The sequence below is a fragment of the Macrotis lagotis genome, chromosome 3, assembly GCF_037893015.1.
Source record: "Macrotis lagotis isolate mMagLag1 chromosome 3, bilby.v1.9.chrom.fasta, whole genome shotgun sequence".
NCBI classification, from domain to species: Eukaryota; Metazoa; Chordata; class Mammalia; order Peramelemorphia; family Peramelidae; genus Macrotis; species Macrotis lagotis.
The window spans coordinates 48,437,216-48,456,534 of record NC_133660.1 but is presented as its reverse complement, the minus strand read 5'-3'; the positions used below and the strand labels follow the sequence as shown (position 1 = coordinate 48,456,534).

The following is a 19,319-nucleotide window of genomic DNA, read 5'->3' as shown; positions in this document are numbered from 1 at the left end:
TGACAGTTGCTTTGAGTGTATCCCACACAGGTTTTGGTATATTGTTTCATTATTGTCATTATCTAGGATGAAATCATTAATTCTTTCTCTAATTTGCTGTTTGATCCACTCATTCTTTAAAATGAAGTTATTTATTTCCAATTTGTTTTGGATCTATTTCTCCCTGGGCCAATACTGCATGTGATTGTTATTGCATTATGATCTGAAAAAGACATATTCACTATTTCTGCCTTTCTGCAATTGATTATTAGGTTTTTATGCCCTAGTACGTGGTCAATTATTGTGTGTCATGTACTGCAGAAAAAAAAGTTTATTCCTTTTTGTTCTCATTCAATTTTCTCCATAAGTCTATCCTGTCTAGGTTTTCCAACAATCTATTTACTTCTTTTACTTCCTTCTTATTTATTTTATAGTTAGATTTATCTAAACATCAAAGAAGGAGATTGAGGTCTCCCTCCAGTAGAGGTTTGCTGTCTATGTCTTCCTGGGTGTATACATATTTAGCATTGAAATTACTTTATTGTCTATGGTACCTTTTAGGAGGATATAATTTCCTTCCTTATTTCTTTTAATGATATCTACTTTTCAGCTGCATTGTCTGAGATAAGGATTGTTGCCCCTGCTTTTTCCACTTCAGCTGAAGCAAAATATATTTTGCTCCAACCTTTTACCTTTACTCCATTTGTACCTTTCTGTTTCAAATGAGTTTCTTGTAAGCAGCATATAGTAGGATTCTGCTTTTTAATCCTCTCTGCTATTCACTTACTTTTTAAAGGAGAGTTGTTCCCATTCATATTCAAAGTTTTAATTACTCTTTATTGCCCTCCAGGCTATCTTCCCTCCATTTTTATTTTTCCCCTTTTTTGCTTTATCCATATTCCCAGGTATTTTGTTTCTGAATACTACTACCTTCAGTGTGTTTGCCCTTTTATATCCATCCCCACTCTTCTTTTCCTCCCCTTTCCCTTTGCCCCTTCTTCCTTTCCTTCCTTCTGTTAGCTCCCCTCCCCCCTCCCATTTTCCATTTTTAATACTTAAAAGTTAGAATAAGTTTCTTAGCTTAACTGAGGGTATGTATGTTAACTAATTCAGATCTGATGAGAATAAGATTCAGGTGGTTTTCACATTCCCTTTTCATCCCCTCTATTGCAATAGGTCCTTTGAAGCTCTTAATGTATTGAGATTTACCCCCCCCCCCCATTCAATTTCCTCCATCCTCCCTATTCCTTACTGTCTCCCCCTTTAAGGAGTTATTGTCTTTAAATAATTTTATCTGAGTCACAGAAAAGTCATGATGGTCCATCATTTCTGGTTAAGTATATTCTCTCTAATAGAGCTAAAATTCTTATGGGTTATTATAGTATTTTTCCCATGTGGGGATATAACCAGTTTCATCTCATTGGATAGTAGTTTCATGGATAAGTCATGAATGTCCATTACTTCTGGCTAAGTATAGTCTATTTAATAGAGTTACAATTATCAAGAGTTATGAGAATCTTTTCCCCATGTGGATATATAGCCAGTTTCTTCTTATTGGATCACAGTATTTGTTTCCTTTACCCCTCCCTCCCTTTTTTAACCTTTTTTTTTCCTTGGGTCTCCTGGTCTTTTCATCAGGAGATGTTGGAAGTCTCCCATTTCATTAAATGTCCATCTTTTCCCTTGGAAGAGAAAGACTCAGTTTTTCCCAGATAGTTGATTTTTGACTGCATTCCAAGCTCCCTTGCTTTTCAGAAAATCTCATTCCCAGCCTCTTGATCCCTTAATGTTGATGCAGCCAGGTCCTATGTAATCCTTACTGTGGTTACTTGGTATTTGAATTGTTTCTTTCTGGCTACTTGTAGGATTTTCTCTTTTATTTGATAGTTCTAGAATTTGACCACAATATTCCTTGGTGTTTTCATTTTAGGATCCTGTTCCAGTCGCATTTGATATATATTTTCAATAACTATTTTACCCTCTGGTTCCATGATGATAATAGGGCAATTTTCCATCACTAAATCCTGTAATATTCAGTCCAGGCTTTTTTTTTTTCTCTTCAGTGTTTTCAGGAAAACCAATAATTCTTAGGTTATCTTCCTTGGTCTATTCCTTAGGTCACTAGTTTTGCTGATGAGGTATTTTATATTTTCTTCTATTTTCTTGATCTTTTGGTTTTGCTTAATAGAATCTTGTTGTCTCATTTGTTTCTACAAATTCCATTCTTTTTTAGAGAAGAATTTTTTTCATTTACCTTTTGCAACTCCTTTTCCAATTTTTGAAAGAGTTTTCCATTTGTCCTATTGAGGTTTTGACAGAATTATTTTCTTTTTACATTTGTCCAATTGTATTTTTCAAAGATTTGCTTTTCTTGCTGCAATGTATTAATCTTCTTTTGGGTTTCTTTTCTCCAAATTTTCCAATTGATTTTTAAACTCCTTCCTGATTTCTTCAAGGAAGTCTTGTTGTCCTAGAGACCAAATCATATTCTCCTCAGAGTGTTTAGATCTCTCTGAGTTATGGTCTTTACCTTCTAGAAATTTTTCTATTAATCCCCCTTTCAATGGCCTTTCTTCATTTTCTTAAGATCTTATTTTGGGTATGGGGCTGGTTCTCAGAGGTTTTGTGTTGGGATCTCTAGAGGCTTTACTCACATAACTCCATGAGGGCCGTCAGTAAGGTGTTGATTGCTTTCCCTGGAGTGTCTGTGATCTTGATTTGAGGCCATTTCCCTTGGCCTGGAGCTGCTGGATACTTTTATCCTTGAACCATTTTGGTTATGCCCTGGGGCAAGGTAATTACCCTCCCTATTCAACTGAGTGAACTCTGCTGCCCACAACTAAGCCTGGGGGGAGGTGGGCTGTTACTGTGTTTGTTTTGGGAAGTGTTCAGAGTCTGGAAAGCTGAAAAGAAGGTATGGAGCCTGAAGTCCTCCAGACCAGAGGAGTCCTGTAGATTTATGTCTGCAACTCTCCCACACTGAAACTTGCCCTCCAGCCCTGCTGGGGCACTCCAGACCATCAAGCCCACAGCCTGTCAGTCCTCCAGCCAATGCCTGTGTGCCCCAGTTGGTTCCTGGACTGCAGCTCCCACAGCCAATGCCTCCATGGCTGATCCTAGTCTCATACAGCTCTCACCCCTTCTTGAAATACTCTGCTTTGTGCTGTCTCACCCATGATCCCCAAAGACAAATCTTGTGGTCGATATTCCTCTCCTAGCTTCTTTTTTCTGAGTTTTGTGAATCAGATTTCTGTTAAGAGGTTCATTTCATATTATTTCTGAGGGAAAACAAGGAGACTTAGCACAGTGCCTGTCTTCTCTACACCATCTTGGACAGAAGTCTATGAACTGATTTCTAAAAGGAAAGATTATCTTTGTAGATTCTAACTGCAGCCAAGTCATTCATATTATTAAACATGCTATAACAAGGATCCAGGCTCTGAATTCTTAAATATGATGAAATCCTTAATTTGTTGATAATCTGCTATTGCTCATTAATTTTAAATTAGTCCTTTTCAAACAATTAAATCCTAAACCCAAACAAATAAAAAGAGTACTTCACATTTTGGTGCTTTCATTTCAATAGAAATAAGTTCAGTTGTTCATGGATCCCATTTCTTTACTGTTATTAAATAGAGTTTTAGCATTTAAGCTACATATATGTATTCATGTTTAAAACAGTTGATATCAGAATAAGATTTTCTTTTATTCAGAAACTAAAAGCTTGATTATTCCATGAGAACTCACTTTAATGATACTAGAATTCAATCTACTCCAAACATGAGCACATCCTAAATAAATTTCAAAACTGGGTTCCACACTCCCAGAAAGATTTCAAAACTTTTTTTTGATTTATAATTCTCATAGAATTAACTAAACATACTTATACTTTCTTCACCTTTCATATAGATATACCTGTCTTAACTCAAACTTTTTTAATCTTTCATTTTTTTATCTTTTCTATACTTTTTCCATCTTTCAAAATCCATTTTATAAATTTCCTTATTATTTTTAATATATTCTCTGTTTAATCATATTTCAGGTCCTTGATTTTTTCTAATGGCTTTTACTTTTTATATTTTTAGCAGTATGATTATTAACAGTTTCCAACACTTAGAAACAAACAGCAATTAGATATTTAAACTTATCTATCACAATAAAGTTTTTTCATTATGTCTTAGATATATATATATATATATATATATATATATATATATCCCTTAAAAATAAGAACATCAACAAATCTCTGAGATTTGTTTTCAATCCTTTAAATTATTCATAACCCAGAAACAAAACATTTTCAAGCCATTTCCTGTCTTATGGTATGATGAGGAATCAAAAGATTATTATATGATGAGGAAAAAGACATTTTACAATTTAAAATGCAAATTTTAAAAATTATTCATTTCATATATAACCTATATCAAAATTCTAAATGTTCATGATTTAACTTTTGGATCAACAAAATATTTTACATAAAATAATCCTGAATTTATAACCTTTTAAATACCCAATTAAACCTAAATATCTCTCCATTATTTTGAGTCCTATTTACTTTAAACAAAATTCTGGTGCTTGTCTTTTGCCTTACACTCTGCAGCAATTGGAAAAGAGGAACTGGGGAATGTGAGACAGAAAGAAATATTATAAATATATGTATATGTATGTAAATTATACATATCTACATTTTTATGTAGATATATAAATAAACAGCCAGTAAAAACAGAGAGAATGAGAAAGTCTCAGGACTGTTTAACCAGAATTTAAAGAAAGTTAGGAAGAGAAAAAAACAGAACCCTTTTCTCTTTCCAAAGCAACACAATTTTCAGGAAAATATGCCCTGTGATGCTGAGTTATGAATTTTTAGAAAAGAAAATAATCCAATTTCCCCTATTTACTTGCTGTGAAACAGAGAAAATGGGAAAGGGAAGGTAGCAAGGTGTTATTCCCAGCAGGGGAGGGGAATGAGAAGAGGGAGTAGAGATTGGCCAATCAGGATAACAGACACAAGACAATAAGCCAACCAGACAGAGACAACAGAGAGCTTGATTCTGCTTTTATCACAAAGATTCAATTTAAGCAAACACCTGCAAATCACATAAACTGAGTCACCTCAGTTCACCTCAAAACAAATTCTCATACTAGAAAGGCACAAGAGATTCAAGGGAACACTCACTTTGTTCTCCCATTAGAGGGTTCCAAAAACACAAGGACATATAACAGGAAGCAGGTAAAACTTCTTATCAGATAATTATCAGAGATAGAGTGCCAAAACCAATCCTATACATCAGGCCAGTAACCAAGAAAGTGCCACACCTGGATCTAGGCAGAATTCCTCAATACTCACTTGGTCAAAGAAAGACAATTATTACCAAAAGGAAGAATTCTGAAAACCAGAGATAAAATCTAGAGAATATTTAATTTCAAAAGAAAACAATTGCATTCAGAAAAACTGATAACCTCACCATATTTCAAGGCCAATTTTGGTTAGGCTCAAAATCTCTCCTAGCACTTTTTTAGGGATCCCATATCCAGTATTGTTAAAAGGTATTCTACCTCATTTCCAAGTCAAAATTGTCTAAACCCATATCTGTCAATGCAAACACTAGCATGAAGTAAAAGTGGCATTTGAAAAGTTACAAAGACCATGTCTGAGTACAGATTGAAGACCTGTCACTCTTCAAATATAAGATTTAAAAATATAAGATTGAAACCAAATGACAGAAAATACAGGTTAGTTAAATTTTATTCTCTAAGATCTTACCTCCAACTTATGGGTGGTGACCATTAATGACAATGCCCAAACTGGTAAAAAGGGGACACTTTTATGCAAAAAACAGAGAATGAAAATTATTAACCTTTGTAGCCTGACAATGAAGGTTACCCAGTATTAAGTTACACAAATGCTCCTTAAAGACTATCATCTTTGAACAATATTACCTGATCTTTTATTGTCTCTTTCATGCAGTTCAAGTCTACCAGCTACCTGATCATTATTTTTCTGAGTTTATAATTAACATATGGGGAGATACCCAGGTGTTATAATATCTTACTGAGTTGGCAAACTGACTGATATGAAGGCTGAGTACTATCTAAAGAAAACAATCTTTTTACCAGCATTACATTTTGACAAATGTAACTTTTTGAATTATTTAAATTTTATTTGTATCCCCAGAACTTAGTTCATTCTGACTAGTTGTTGTTAAGTCACTTTTCAGTCATGTGGAACTATACATGACCCCATTTGGGTTTTTCTTGACAAAGCTATTAGAGGTTTTTTTTTGTCATTTACTTCTGTTGCTCATTTTATAGATGAGAAAACTGAAACAAATGGACTAAATGAATTGCTCAGGGTCACAGAGTTAATAAATGCCTAAGTCTCCATTTGAACTCATAAAAAAAGTTTTTCTGATTCCAGTAACTAGTGTTCTATTCATTATGCCACCTGGTTGCCCTGCCTGACACATATATACTTAACAGATGCTTATTAGCCTTCCAGGCTACTATATAAAGTTGATAAATTTAAAATTTTAAATACAGATACTAGTATATTCATTTTATCCTAGATGCAAGAAGTTCCTTGAATAGGAGACTGACAAACTTAGAACTGTGTTTTTGGAGTATTAGTTTCACAATTGTGTGGTGGTTGAATTGCAGATGGAAACAATTGGAGATTGGAAAAATAGTTAGGACACTACTGTCATAGCCCAGATGAGATGCGACAAGGTTCTGAACTAAAATGGTGGCTATGCTTGTGGATAGAAGGAGATGGAAATGGAAGATAATTGTGCAAATTGAATCAATAACACTTGACAGATACGTGGATATGGACAGGTAACAAGAGCAAGAGTTCAGTGCAATTTTAAAATGATGCATCTGGTTGACTGGAAAAATGATTTTGTTCACAATAGAAATAAAGAAGGAATTAGAAAGTCTAAGTGTTTGAGATAGTGATCATTGTACTCATGATATTGATTTTAAGATGACATCTAGTTGGAAATAACAATTGGTGATGGGGAGCTGATGCAATAAATGCTTATTAAATGGAATTCATTGAACTGAATAAATTTGCAGCACTAAGAATATATTTTAATTCAGGACATATACAATAACAAGTTATGAGTTCATATGACTGTGATTAAAAACAGATAAACAATAACAAAACTTTTCATTAAAGAATGGTAAATGTAAAAGAAAGGATATATCAGCAAAAAATTATGTATGTTATCAACTCTTTTTAAAACATTTTAAAGGGAAGGTCCTGTGGAGTTTATTTACAGAAAAATGATTATCAAAGAAGAAGTGTGTTTATGTATGTGTGTTATATATGTATATATAGTATATATGTATGCATAGATGTCTATGTATATATATGCATACAAATATATATATATATATTTATATATACATATGTTATCACAGGTAACATTCATTTTTGTAGGCATTTGAGTTCCACATTTTTCTACCTCCCTCCCTTTCCTCCCCCTTCCCCTTTGATAGCAAGTAATCTGATATAAGTTATACATGTACAACTATATTAAAAATCCTTCTATATTAGTCATGTTGTAAAATGAAAAATCAGAACAAAAGGGGGAAAACCCATCACAAGACATTTTAAATATAATTTTTAATAGGACAAACTCTCAAATTCACATCTTCCTCATCTGTAAAATGGGTGATAATATTTTTGATAGCTACCTCCTATGGTTATTGTGAGATTAAAATGACTATGTGTCTATAAAGCATTTTATAAACTTTTGAACACTATATGAATATTTTAATCAATAAATGAATAGGACTTCAGCTATCCTTTGAAGGAAATGGAATAAAGCATGTGATTAAATTGGTAGAGGGAATTCCTAAAGAAGAAATTCCCTCTGACAGTGCAGGTTTTTATCATGTCTGTAAAATATCATTATAGAGTTATCTAGAACACAGAAGTTAGTAACTTTTCCATGGCCATTTAGTATGTGTCTGAGGTGCTACTTAAACCCAGGAATTCTCCTCTTCCAGGAGGACTCTCTAACCTTTGTGATGTGCTAGATTTGGGATAAAAGTTTTAAAAGAAATACAATTTACTAAATCCCTATCTTTCACATATTTTAAATCTCTTGGATAGAAAGAACAAAATTGATTCATCTGTAACTGAGTCACAAAATAAATTATGCAATGTTGAAATCACCTATCTTCTCTCAATGCATTCAGATTAACTGATTTTATTTGAAGTGAATTCCAAGGTGATGAGTGAGGATTTGATTACTGAAATCTTGTTGCTTGTATTGTTGTACAGGGGACATTGTCCTGTATTTGAGACAGACTAACATCTGATTTTTTTAAGGGGAAGAAAGTATATGATTCAATTTCATTCTGTTTTAGTTAATTGTAAATCATTTAAAAATTGAGTTCTACTGAAATCTTAGAATAGATTAGCAAAATGATTTGTGAGCAATTAGGTAGAAGTGATATGAGTAGATTAAGAAAAATTTGTAGCCTAAAAACATCATTTTCATTGTTACAGAATTAAGGAATTATAGAAACTCAGAGGTGGAAAAGATTTCAGATGGCATATATTTTCCAACCCTTATCTGAGCAGATCTTACCTTTTCATTAACTCTGACAAGTAGTCATTTGTCCTTTGTTTGGTGAATAGGAAACCTATCTTTTTGGGCAATACTGCACATTTTTGTATAATTTTACTTCTTTTCTCCAATTTTAAGTGTAAATCTATCACTACCATTTCTATCCATTAGTTCTGACCAAAGGTCAGTTAGGTTAGGACAGTTAGGTGATACAGTTTATAGAGCACACCCTGGAATCAGGAAGATTTGAGTTCCAATATGACCCTCAGGTACTTACAAATGGTATCTCTAAGTATATCACTTAAACCTACTTGTTTCAATTTCCTAATCTGTAAAATGAGCTGGAGAAATAAATGGGAAAAGTATTTTAGTATCTTTGTTAAGAAAACCCCAAATGGGCTCACAAAGAATTAGACATGACTGAATGACAACTATGGAACTGGACAGAATAAATCTAAACTCTATATCACAAGACAGGTAAATAAATACTAAAAACACCCCAAAAACTCTGATATAGTACCAACTGTCAATCTGAACTCCTCTAGATATTATATACTCAAAGACAAAGGTAATGAGATAAAGATAATTGTATCTTATTTGGTGCATTTGGCAAGGATTTGATTGTGGAAAAATATGGAAAGACATTCTTTGTTTAATGGAAAAATTGTTTTATTTGACTTTGCTCCTGATCAGGGTCCAACCCAAAATCTAGTATGAATTATAACATTACAGCTATCCTTTCCACATCTCAGGGTTAGGGGTATGGCACCACATTTCAGCCCAGTCTGGAAAATCTGTGCAAAAATTTTGGCCCTCCTTATGTACCAGAAAAGAAGTCTGAATCTGTTCCCCCTCTTTCTTTTATGTCTTATTTATTGTAAAATTTGTGTTAAAGATTTGGTCATAGATTATATTATGTAATAGTGTATATACATTTTATGCATTTTGAGTTTCTTCTAAGCAGTTTTCTGTATTGTCTGGTAACCTATATATATCATCTGCAACTTCAGTAAAATTCCTCAAAAATTTATTTTTAATTTCTTCTGCCAACCTGCTAAGTATAAAAACTGTCATGTGGGAAATATCAAAGTGGAAAGTATTTACCATCTTTAGAACTAACTGAACTCTTTCATGTTCAGAGAGGAGTGAAAAGAACAATAGAGAACCTAATAATAATAATAACAGAAAACATCATATAAGACCAAGAATTATACTTTGGGGAAGCTAGGTTGCCCAATGGATAGAGCACCCACACTGGAATCAGGAGGACCTGAGTTCATATTCAGCCTTGGGTGCTTTATGATGACCTACCTGTGTGACCTTGAGCAAATCATTTAACCCCATTGCTTTAAATAAATTAAATTTAGAAAAAGAATTATACCTCAATGAACCAACCAACCTTTTGTGGAATTCATCACTGGATATCTGGTAGACAAAATGACAAGTGGCACAGAAGTAGAAGTGGAAAATATAGTCAAACAAATGCAATGTTAAGGCTAGAGATTCCTAACCTGAATTCAAATCCAATCTCAGATATTTATAATTACCTAACTATGTGGCCTTGGGCAAGTCACTTAACCCCATTGACTTGCAAAAACAAGAAAAAAAGTAAGAAGGGAAAAGAACCTATTTGTACAAAAATAGTTCTTTTTTTGTGATGACTAGGAATTGGAAATTGTGGGAATGCCAATCAATAGAAGAATGGCTGAACAAGTTGTAGTGTAAGATTGGAATGGATTATTATTGTACTATAAGAAATGATGAACAGAATTATTTCAGAAAATCCTGGAAAGATTTAAATTAATTAATACAGAGTGAAGTCAGCAGAATCAAGAGAACATTGCCCATAGTGATAGCAAATTATAAAATACTCAGCTGTAAATAATTTAACTATTATCAACAACACAATGATCAAAGAAAATCCCAAAGGATTTATGATGAAAAAATGCTGTCTTCAGAGAAATAACTAATTTTCTTTGAATATAGATGAGGCATACTATTTTTCCTTCCTTTCTTTCTTCCTTCCTTCCTTCCTTCCTTCCTTCCTTCCTTCCTGCCTGCTTTCCTTCCTTCTTTCCTGCTTTCCTTCTTTCCTTCCTTCCTCCTGAATTTCCTGTTTTCTTCTTCAAAATGACTAATATGGAAATGTTATACATGATTGCACTTATGATGTTTGTCCTTTGCTCTTGAAGAAACCCATGACATCAGGGAGGTGATATCATGAAAGTAGTGAGGCAGTGCTGTACTAAATTATCTGTCTCACTTTCTTCTCCAGAGTCTAAAGACCAGATATGAATCAGGGCAATTGAAGATGACTGGATTTGAGGCAATCAGGGGTAAGTGACTTGCCCAAAGTCACACAGCTAGTAAATGTCAAGTGCCTGAAGCTGGATTTGAACTCTCATCCTCCAGACTCCAAGGTCAGCGCTCTATTCACTACATAACCTAGTTGCACATATATGATCTATATCAAATTGCTTACCAGTTCACCAAGAGGGAATTGAGAGAGAGAGAGAGAGAGAGAGAGAGAGAGAGAGAGAGAGAGAGAGAGAGGGAAAGATAGAATTTAGAACTGAAAACCGCAAAAAAGAATGCTAAAATTATTTTACATGTATTTTTGAAAAAAAGTAAATATTATTGGAGCCTGTGAAGCGAAGAAAAGCCGGAGCGCCCGGCCTACCCAGCTGCTTCATCTCGGCTGCGCTCCGAGGCCGACCGCTCCCCAGCCGCCGGCACCACGGCTCTCAGCGACACCGACATCCAAAAGCAGATCAAACACATGATGGCTTTCATTGAACAGGAAGGAAATGAGAGGGCCGAAGAAATAGATGCAAAGGCAGAAGAAGAGTTCAACATTGAGAAAGGTTGGCTTGTGCAAACAGAGATTGAAGATAATGGAATATTATGAAAAGAAGGAGAAACAAATCGAGCAGCAGAAAACAATTCAGTTGTCCAACTTGATGAATCAGGCAAGATTGAAAGTCCTCAGAGCCAGAGATGACCTTATCTCAGACTTATTAAATGAAGCAAAGCAGAGACTCTCCAAGATAGTGAAAGAGAAAACCAGGTATCAGGTGCTTTTGGATGGTCTGGTCCTTCAGGGTTTATACCAGTTACTCGAGCCACAAATGATTGTCCGTTGCAAGAAAGAAGATTTTCCTCTGGTCAAGGCCGCAGTGCAAAAAGCAATTCCTATGTACAAGATTGCAACCAAAAGAGATGTTGATGTTCAAGTTGATCAGGAGGCTTACCTGCCAGATGAAATAGCTGGAGGTGTTGAGATCTATAATGGGGATTGTAAAATAAAAGTTTCTAATACCCTAGAAAGTAGACTGGACCTTATAGCCCAACAGATGATGCCAGAAGTCTGTGGGGCTTTGTTTGGTGCTAATGTCAACAGGAAATTTTTGGACTAAGCATCTGATGAGGTGGAATCCATTCCATCTACTGTATTGATAAGTTATAAACATATCTAAAATTGAAGAAACAACTATCAGTGTTACTCCTTTTTGATGCTTTGACACTGTCCTATGTTCTTCAGTGGAATAGCCTTTGTGTAGAATGCTGCCAGCCTAATTGTTAACTTTGGGAGAGGATTTATGGACTTAAAACTGTTAATCAGAAGTAACTTAAGTTCTGATCTCCTATATCCTAGGGGCAGGGGGGAATACATATCAGTTGCATAGTGTTCACAGAGAATCCTCTTTCTGTGATCTGTCTTAGATTGGAGTGAGCTCTGTATGTGCGGTACATTAGCTTCTTTGTATTGATTTCTGTATATTACATATATATATATATATATATATATATATATATATATATATATATATATATGTGGAGCATGCATTCACTCCAGCATTAATAGTATTACCCCTTGTTAACTATTTGGGCTTAGAGACTTTCCTCAGTTGTGTGTGATTCAAAAATTCAAGCTATGAATATGCTTTATTTTTTAAAATATATGTGGATCAAAAAAAAATTAAATATTATTTTTAAAAATCCCTCTAACTAGAAAGTTCCCTTTGCTATTATTTGTGTCCATGAAATTATAGAGTAGTAGCAAACTGCTTAAACTTTGAGTGAAAACATTGTAATGTAAATATTGAATTGTCTTCAATGGAGTGACATGGGACTCTATCATTTGTACTATTCTCAGGTCAACATTCATATCAGTGACATAACTGAAGACAGAGATGATTTCAAATTGGCAGATAATCTCCAAGCTGATAATTATTAGTTTATAGTGATTAAAGAAATGAAAATATATCTATATTTATATCTATTCCTATATCTCAATCATATCTATCACTATATCTAGCTATATATATATTTTAAGTCATTTTTAAAAATTTATTTTGAATTTTAAAATTTTTCCCCTAATCTAGCTTCCCTCCCTCCCATCCTCCACCCCACACAGAAGACAGTGTGTTAGTCTTTACATTGTTTCCATGGTATAAATTGATCTAAGTTGAATGTGATTAGAAAGAAATCATAGCTATATTTATATTTACAATTTTGATCATTGGTTCTGATTGTCTAACCAGGTGGTGGGGAGGGCTTTTTTTGATTTACTGAATCCTAAGAAATTTTGGCATTATTCAAAAAGATCAAGTTTCTGTTGTCTCTTAGTTTCCTTCCCCTTAGGATAGCTCAATGAATCTCTTTTTTTTAAGGGATCCTAGGACCATCACTCCTCTGAATTTATACAGACCCTGGGAAATGGACATTGGCCCATGGGTTTTTTATCTGTTCATTTTTATTCTGGTTGAAAAGAGTAAAATCTCTGACCTTTGTCTGGAAACTGAATCAAAGAAATCTGGAAATCAAAAATCAGGTTGAGTTTTGCAGGAACACAGTGTAACTTGAAGGAATGATCCTTCAGTCCCTAGAAAAGTAGAAAGACACTGCCAATATTAGGGTGTATTAGAATCATTTCAGACCAACTTGAGGGGTGATTGTTATATTTTCATTGTCAACATTTACAACTTTGGAAATCATTCAAGCTTTAAAAAATGATGGATAAAATGTTAGAGATGAAATTTTAAAAAGTGTTATGTGTATTTCTTTTTTGAAGAACCAACTGCTAAACATACACTAGCATACATTTGTCCAGCAGTCATATCATATCTGGGAATTAAGTAGGTCAAAACAATACTATATAGGATATGAGCTAAGTTGTGAAAGTAGAAACAACTATACTTGATAACAAAAAGGCTATGTAGAAAAAGCATGGGAGAGAAGTCAAAGTAAAGTGAGTCTTAGTGATTGGTAAAATGATCTTGTCTTCAATAGTAATAGAGGAGTTTAGAAGTGTGGAAAGCTAATGAGGGGCAGAAAGAGAAGAAATAGCTTTTATATAATAGTAAATATCTTACAAATATTATCTCACTGGGGAGAAGGTTCCCAAACTCTTCCAAGAGATTATTAATCTTGCCTTCTGCAATCTGCATTGTGACATAGATCCCTTTTTTTCCAATACTGACTTGGAAAAAGTCAGTGGGCACTGTCAAATTGATCTACCATTAATTGATCCAGCACTTGCCAAAGGCATACTTGAGGCCCTAGATATTTGAGAATTTAATGGATATATATTGATTAATCAGGCCTTTATATTATTTGAGCCTTCAGGTCAAATAATACTTATTTCATGAGCCATTGCTGGCTCTTCATCATCACCTTCCAGTTGTTATTGCTTCCTTACCTGCAAAATCCCTACATTCACAATCACCTTGCATTTACTTTGAATTTTTTCTTATCTTCTCTGTGTAGATGTCATTTTCCTAAATATATCATAAGTTCCATGAAAACAGTAATTGTTGCATTTTCATCTTTGTATTCTTTTTGCCTAGTACAAGTACTGATAAAGAGCAGGTGTGAATAATAATTGTTCACTGACATTAGAAGAAAATATTTTTAAAAGGTAGAAAAAATAAATTCTTTGATTTAGAAATAGTTCCACTAAATTAAAATTTAATGTTCTGCTCTCAGGTTTTACATAGGCTTTTGCAGCACTGTATTATGACACTCATTTGAATATTATTTCTGTCTTTTATAAGACCATTGTTGAACATGTCCATCATATGGCCTACTGCCTCTTATGTAAAGACTTAGAAAATAAATTGCTCTTTGAAATCAGTCCCAAGGAAACATTTATCTCTCTAGAAGAACACGAGTGTTTTCTTTTTGTCAATAAGAAGTCTGTAATCCCACAAATCACTTGGTTTCATTTTAGCTACCAAGAAAGTGTCATAAAATGGAGATTCCATGTTGTTGCTATGTCCCAAATTACAAGTGAAGAGGTTATAGTGGAAAGATGTCTGCTTAAGGTAGAACCAGATATGCCATATGTGAGTCATTATTTAAAAGTTCATTATTTTAAAAAGACAACTTAAAAACAAAACTTGATTTTAAAAAGCCATTAAAAAGTTTAAATATGGAGATATCTATTTTCATGATTCCAGAAGTATCTGTTTATAATCTACTAGAGTTGATTCACAAGTAAATATTAGCACTTTTGTTCCCAGGAAACAGTGTAGGCTACCTAGCTTTTAGAGACTATTAAATGTTGAGTCAGTCCCTCTTGCCAAGTTAAATTGAATCAAATTACACCTAGGTATGTGTGTGATTCAGGGCACTGGGGATAAATGGCTGATCAAGCAAAAGAAAAAGATAATTTATTTGATTCTATTTAAATTGATGTTGGGGTATGTTTGTCTCAAAAATAGGATTATTTTTCTAACTTTGAGTCCATATGAGACTGGATATAATAGTGTTAGTAGACTTGGAATAAACCAATGTTATGTTTCTTTTAAATGTCAAAATGTATTTTATTTATATTTTAACCAGAACAAATTTGTAAAAAAATTTCTTATAATGGAAGACTTTGAAAGGAATTCCTTAATAATTCCTGGATAAATTCCACATACAATCACTGTTGGTACTTTCAAAACAACTATAGAAAATCAGGCCATGATCGCTATTATAACCTAGAAATAGAACCATGACAAAAAGAGAAGTGAGCATTTATTGCTTCTCTTTTGTTTGTTTTTAAAGCATTCTACATTTTTCTTTGACATAAAGCAAAATGAAATTTGAAAATAAAGCTTACTTTGTATATATTTTTCAATTATCCTATGCAATCATATTATTTCCTTCAGTAGAATGTAAAAACCTTAAGGATATCATCATTATCATCATCATAATTATCTCATCATTGTCATCAGCATGCTCATCCACATCCCCAGTTGCTAGCCAATTGATTAGTATAGAGAAGTCAGTCAAGAAATTCTTTTTGAATGAATGGATGGAATGCATCTTTCATTATTTATTAGTCATTAACTTTTATACAAAATCAGTTCAAGCTATGCTTCTTATGTAAGACTTTGACATTTATCTATTAGCACTTACCTCTCCCCATATTTGTATAAGTTTTACATCTATCTATCCATTTATTCATCTATTTCTTGTGTTTCCCCCACTACCCAATAGAATGCAAATGTCTAGGAATTTATTCATTTTTTTATCTTGTATCCCCAAGTCAGTGTTTAGTGAATAAAGGAAGGTGTAGCTAGTCTCTGGGGTTCACTAGCTCAACCTACATTTGGACTAGTTAGTCTGATGACTAGAGAGGTCATATGTTAACTCAGAGATAAAGACCTCAAACTCCTATCTAGAATTTTCTGGTATCCTCATATTATTTACCAATTAATATGTCTTTGAAACAATTTAATGAAATAATTTCATTTAGCTACTGCAAAGGGAAGCATACTGCAAAAGTAAGCATGAAGTAAGACATTCAAAACTAGGAATATACTTACCTCTGTGATCCCCAAACACTGAGCAAAGTGTGCTCAAATATAAGATGATTTCTGTTAAACATTCCCTTTACTGTCCTCACTTTATTTCTAGTAATTTATCGATGTCTTGCCATTTCTGATGAGTTAATTCAATATTGACCTGGATAAAATAAAGAATTTTTCAGTGATAAATCCTGGAATCATTATAGTATTAGATTTATCCATTTTAATTTCATTCATTCACTCATACTCAGTGACTGTAGATTGATGTTATCTTCACCATTATTCTTTTATCTGGATGATAAGTTATGAATTCATGAAATAAGCAGATGTCATTATGGAATGGGAAACTTTCAAGAATTAAACTAAATTTATGCAAAACATTTTCAAAGGAGCGTATTTTTTTCTTAACTGGCATCATCTTCACTTAAAAGTGTGAAGGAAATGATTGAGAATTAGGCATTAAGTTTGAAAATGTTATGAATGGAAAAAATAATTCATTAATTTAAATGATAATCTTTTTAATCAGTTTTCTAGCTTTAAAACTAATCTATTATCATCATTTAGGTTTACACTACTCTTTTAAAATTGAAGTGAAAATAGTGATAAAAGCATAGATAGAAAGAATGTGTGGTATAAATGATAATCAGTTAGTCTTGGAAAAAGGAAGACCTGAATTTGAATTCTAATACTGACATATAAAAGCTGTGTGACCATGGGGAAATCATTTGAATTCTTCCCTAGACAACTCTCTAATGTTATAGATAATAGAAAAATTGCTGATCTGTACTTGTGTGGGGAGATTTGCATCAGGAATTTCTCTTCATGGGTCTATACTTCCCTTATTCCAAACATTCAAACATATGCATTCACACACACACATATAAACACACAGTAATTAAGAATTGGAAATAATAACACAAATATGTTTTTAATCACTTTAATATATCAGATATTTTTTTCACAGATACATTTAACCCATCCAGGTGATAAAGATATGTTACAATTTCAGAAATGATGTTATAGGTATATATCATGTTCTGACAGATAAATTCAACTTCTCTGATAGAGTGGTCTGTCAACTTTCCAAGGTGGAAAAGGCCGATGAATCTATTCCAGTACTTTTGTTTCAAGTGAATTCATTGAAATTTACCACAAAGTGTGTCTTTATTGTTTGGGGAACACTAAAAATGCAATAGTATACACTCTAATCTTTTATTTGTCAGACTTGGCTCATCAAAGTATAGAGCAAATCATTTTCTCCTTCCATTACTCCTGGATGTGGTAAATGAAAGATGTACAACTTTAATCAACCCCATCATCAGCATCATGGTTTAATTTTGAAAACATTATGAAAAATGAACAATCAAGACCCATTTTGCTGAGCAGAGCATATTTGCTCAATCTTTAAAGGAGTTACTTACTACAATCTTAGATGATCACACATTTTTTTTTTCAACAAATTTTTCTCTTTTCTCAATACTAATTTTATTTCTTTTTAAAAAGGTTCTCTCAAAATGTTAATACTAAATCCTATAGTTAAACCTAAGAAATACGAGCCTATGAGACCTGAGGTTTTTGAAACTTGCTTCAGACATTTGTTACCTTTGAGAATGAATGGAACACATAAAACTTCTCTAGACCTCCATTTCCTGATATACAAAATGAGGAAGCTGGACTAGATTTTCAAGATCCTAGTTCTAAGTCAATGATTCCATATTCTTATTGGAAAAGATTTTGGTTATTATTAATAAACTTCAATAGAACTTAGTTTTCTTCTGAAAGCATTCCATTAGTACAGAATAAATAACTATACTATAAGAAATATTTCTGGATAGGGGAACATAAGCTTTGGTGAAATGAAACAGTGCAATAACTTTGACCAACAAAGAAATTGTTCTCAGCTACAGTGAAAGGACAAAAGACACAAGCCTCTTTTCATAGCAACAAAAAGACCAAAAGACCACTTTATTGAGTATCTTTAACCTCTATATATCTTACCAATGCCCTTGGATAGAACAAACATATCTCATAAGATAGTGGGAGCCAACCATACAAAAAGAACATAAAGTTATTTGCCCAAATTCGTATCATACTTTCTTATCTTTACAGTTTTGGTATAATCCTGTTATCTCAGGATGAGCTGCTTCCTGGGCAAATACAAAAGTAGGAGAATGAAGACATCCAGAGATACCTAGTCAGCAGTATTGCAAAACAACAGAGGGGCAAGGGGGTCTTGGAGACCTTGGTCCTTGTTATCTCACAGCTGTGGTCCTCAAGGATCACTAACACTTTGACAAATTAAATAGCTTTTGTGGGTGGGAAGAATGAAGGGATTAGTTGTTAGAATATTTGTTGAATGAAGATTTGTCTCAAATATAATAAGAATTCTCACAAGAAAGATAACCATCAGGCGGCCTTTTTTTTCAGTCACAGAAATTCATGATGTCATCTTTCCTTTCTTTTAATGAACATCTCAATTTCTGTCAGGAGGACAATTAGTTTTCTAGTGATTCAGTTTTATAAACAGATTTTTATCCTTGAATTCTTACTCACATCCTATCATATCAAATCAATAACCAAATATTTCTGTTCCAACCATCATATAAGTTCTTATAAATATCGCAGTTTAGGGGATAACTAGGTACCACAGTAGTTAGAATACTGGTCCTGGGGTCAGGAGGATCTGAGTCCAAATATGAACTCAGATACTCAATAATTGCCTAGCAATTATTTAAGGCAACCCTATTGGCTTAAAAAATAAAAATAAATAAAAAAGATAACTATAAAAAGCATAGCAATTGAATTCAGATTTATATTGTCAGAGAACCGTTTTTATTTAAAAACAATTTGGGAAAAGAAATATAAATAGCAGAGTCAAGATGGTAGAGTGCTAGCAATAACTTAATTGAATTCCCTTTACATTTCCCTTCAAATTGCTTTAAGACAACTCCTCAAATTGAAT

The 19,319-nt window shown here is 33.3% G+C and overlaps 1 pseudogene; it reads left to right on the top strand.

Annotated features, from left to right (window-relative positions):
- The first annotated feature begins 6,718 nt into the window (after nucleotides 1-6,718).
- On the top strand, nucleotides 6,719-11,994 carry LOC141519110 (V-type proton ATPase subunit E 1 pseudogene; annotated as a pseudogene).
- The last annotated feature ends 7,325 nt before the right edge of the window (nucleotides 11,995-19,319 follow it).